Raw genomic sequence first — 4,546 nt, forward strand, 5'->3', positions numbered from 1 at the left:
CAGTTGATAGCAGTCATTCAGGAAATACGACATTTTAAATTCACTTCACGAATCAAAGAACGATATTTTTGTGCAGTAAGAGTGAAAAAAAAATTGTAACCAAAATTTAAAGGTCGAATTCGAATAGACAAAAAGTGATAGAGTCAAGCAAACATGGTCTAAATACGTGCATATTTGATAATAATTTATGTGTGACTAAACGAAATATAATTAAAATTTTATTAATAAATTTAATTTTCTTTATTTTAATCTTTAAATTTACATCTTTTCCTTTTTTCGAGATCATCTTATACGCGATTAAATACGGTATTTTTTGTATAATGTTTATTCAAAGAAAATATATACAATATACATTGTTCAAGAGCGTGAATCATCATTAACTTTTTTTCTAGCACGGAATGTACCAACCTGGAATGCAAATTTGATTTGCAGAAAACAAAAAAAAATTGAAATTTAATTTGGAATTGGTNTCATAATTGGGCGGTAGAAGTTTCACCACAAATTCGGAAATACCTTCTTATGGTTGGAAAAATAAACTTACAATGGTCTCGATGTAGAGTTCAAGACTTCTGCCCTATTATGCAATGTTTCCGTTGCTGTAAATACGGACACTCCACCAAATACTGTGAACAAGAAATACCAACATGTAGTCAATGCGCCGGGGAACATACATATAAACAATGCCCTAATAAGACTACTAAACCGAGATGTATTAACTGTCATCACAATAAACTGAATACTTTAAACCACAACGCAAGAGATAGCTCCTGCCCTGTCTTTCAACGGGTTAAAAATACCATCATACAACGAACAGAATATGGCATTTAGCAGTAATAACGGTATACGTTTTCTGCAGATCAATTTGGGAAAACGTATTTCAGCAACTTCTCTTCTTGCATCTATCTGCCACAAATATGATTTTATTTTAATACAAGAGCCCTATTGTCTACACAATAATCCGGCATGCTTACCAACTCGCTATTCAATTCTTAAGGGCACTGAAAACTATCCTTGGGCAATTAATGTTATTACTAACATCAATTTTACTATCCTTCATCACAAGATCTTGTCGAATGAATACATTGTATGTAATGAAATTTATTTTAATAACAATACTTACATAATTATCAATATTTATTGTCCACGCGACATGAATCTGAATATTATTATCGACAAACTACAGAATCTAATTAATAAATTTCATAATGCTCGGTTTATCATTGCGGGGGACATAAATGCACATTCACCTGCATGGGGCGGTTATCAGCATGACCACCGTGGAGGCATTTTTGAAGATTTTATAGCCACTAATGGATTACAATTATTAAACAATCCGCTATCCCCTCCCACTTATGTAACTAGTTATGGGGAAACATGGATAGATGTTGCAGTATGCAGTTCAGAATGTATAACTGAGTTAGAAAACTGGAGAGTTCTCGCTGAAAGTAGTCTCAGTGATCATGCTTACATTTCATTTCAGCTTAAAAACAACGGCAGTGCACAAACTGCATCCGTAGATAAGCCTAGGTTTAATCTAGCTCTGGCTGATTGGGAAGGTATGCTCCGCTATCTATCAAACAATCTATTGACATATAATAATATGAATAATATTTCTAACAAAGAAATCATCGAACAAACTCTCGATTCTAATATTAAGACAATTGAACAAGCATGTCATAGATATATTCCTAAAACAAATCCTAGATTGAAATCTGTACCTTGGTGGAATAACGAGCTCACTGATCTTCGAAAAACAAATAATTATCTGCGAAGAAGATATCAAAAATGTCGAAATGAACCAAATCGTACTATATTTAAACAAGAATATTATACACATCAAGTCTTCTATAAAAGAAAAATAAAGAATGCGAAAATACAATCTTGGCAAGATTATTGTACTGCTGCCTCATCCAACCCATGGGGATACCTTACTAAATTATGTACGAATAAATTACGAAAGCAACAAATACTAATAAATAATGACCCTGAAACAATAACGCAATCAACTATTGATACAACCCTTTTAAACACCCTGAAGCAGCGAATGGATAGCTATTGTATCTCAGACTGCGCTGCAAAGGACACCCCTTGGCAGAGATCATTAAGAGAAAACATAAACAAACATATGAACACTGGTAACTCTTCTCAGTTTACTTATCAGGAAATAAATAACGCCATCGGTAGACTAAAAGAAGGAAAATCTCCAGGCGTTGATGGTATAACTGCCAAAATTGCAAAACATATTTGGGAAATGATTCCACAACAACTTGTACAATTATATAATGTATGTTTATTCGCAGGCATTTTTCCAGCCAGATGGAAAATTGCGAAAATAGTACCTGTCCCTAAACCAAATAAGCCCAGTGAAACAAGACCAATTTCTCTATTGCCAATTTTTGGTAAAGTACTTGAACGTCTATTAACAGATCGATTAACCTGGTTGGTTGAGAAAAATAACATACTTAACAACATGCAATTTGGCTTTAGACAGCAAATTTCCACCAGTGACGCACTAATTCATGTAGTACATAATATTAAAAGCCTACTTGAATATAACAAGTATGTCTTGGCTATTAGCTTAGACATATCCAAAGCATTCGACAGTGCCTGGTGGCCGTTTGTGTTACATCAAATCAGAAATACAGCCTGCCCAGCTGACATTTATAATCTATTTGTAAATTATTTAAGCACTCGTAAAGCCATTCTTGAATACGGTGGACACACGACGGAAAGAGAAATTGTCTGTGGATGCCCCCAAGGATCTGTTTGTGGTCCGTTATTATGGAATCTAACATTCAATGCCTTTTTTGATGAAAACTTTGGGCAAGATGCAACAACAGCTTACGCGGATGATGTTTTAATAATGATTGGCGGGCGGTCTAGAGCAATTTTGGAAAAACGTGGAAATGATACTCTTGCAAAGATTCATCAATGGGGAATTAAACATAAGCTGAAATTTAATCCTGCAAAAACTACCGGTATTGTATTCAACAAACCAAGAAAACCAAATTTATATCTTCGCAAGCCTACAATAAAAATGAATAATCAGTCAATAAAAATTGAAAAGTGCATCAAATACCTAGGAGTATGGCTGGATTTCAGGCTTGGGTGGGATGAACACATTTCATATGTAGCCAAAAGAACTTCTCTCATTTTTCACGCTTTTTCTGAAATAGCGCGTAAAAACTGGGGTTTATCTTCTGAGGCAATTGGTATCATCTATGATCAAATTTATATCCCCATCATAACATATGGTTGCTGTAGTTGGGGTAATGCTATTCACAAAGTACATCTCCACAGGAAATTGATATCATCTCAAAGAAAAGCTCTACTTTTATTAACTAGGGCATACCGGACAGCTCCTAATTGTAGTTTGCAAGTAATTTCTAGAAAACCACCAATAACTGAGATTATTCAAATGGAATATAATCTCCAACAACTCAAAATGGGAATCGATATATCTACATCCACATGTGACCTTAGTTCCAGTGTTTATGAACATCAAAGTCCCATCAATACCAGTCTACCGCCTAATATCAACAATTTTCTTAGCATTGATCTGCCTAGCTATTCCGATTTAAAGATATACACTGATGGCTCTGGCATAAACGACTCCATTGGATGTGCTTTCGTAGCATACTGTAACGAAATGGAAATCTACAATCAAAAAGGAAAACTGCATAAACTTTGCACTGTATTCCAAGCTGAATTACTTGCGATCTACATGGCTACCCTATGGACCGAGCAGAATTTTACTAGAAAGTACATCCATATTCTAAGTGACTCCTTCTCTGCGATACAGGTCATTTACAGTCAACAATTACATCCGGTTGCAACTAATATTCGCAACATAATCAGCAATTCTCATAATAGCTATACCATATCTTGGACTAGAGGACACCAAGGTACGGTAGGAAATGAACGTGCGGATCAATTAGCGAAGGAAGCCGCTACTGACGATTCATTAGACATCATGTATGATAAGATTTGTAGAAGAAGTATTAAAAAACTTTTATACGAAGATTTATTAAGCAGATGGCAACACAACTGGGATTGCAAACATAATGACACGACTTATAAATTCATACCTAACATCAAGAAATATCACAACAATTATAAATGGGTAATTCCAAGCTTCTCACTTACTCAGTTTCTTACCGGGCATGGTAAATTTTCAAAATATCTACATCGATTTGTGAATAAGCAAAATGATCAGTGTGCCATATGCGGTCAACCGGACAGCGTCGAACATTATATTTTTACCTGTATCGCTCTTGAAACAGAACGTTTAGAAATAAAAACCATTGCTCATAGATATAACCTCAATTGGCCATGCAAACAAGAGGATCTTATAAAAAATAAAGAAATTTTTTCTTCTTTTCTACTACTTATTAAACGCCATGAGGCTATAGCAATCTATGCAACTAGGGAATAATCTTGATTTTATTCACTTGGTTTTTACTTATAACTTGTCTTGAAAAACTAGTCTAACGTACTTGATATAATGGTTTATTTTCTTTCATCAAAGCTTAATCACCAATTGACT

Source organism: Centruroides sculpturatus, unplaced genomic scaffold (assembly GCF_000671375.1).
Source record: "Centruroides sculpturatus isolate CEXI.00-Female unplaced genomic scaffold, Cexi_2.0 scaffold665, whole genome shotgun sequence".
NCBI classification, from domain to species: domain Eukaryota; kingdom Metazoa; phylum Arthropoda; class Arachnida; order Scorpiones; family Buthidae; genus Centruroides; species Centruroides sculpturatus.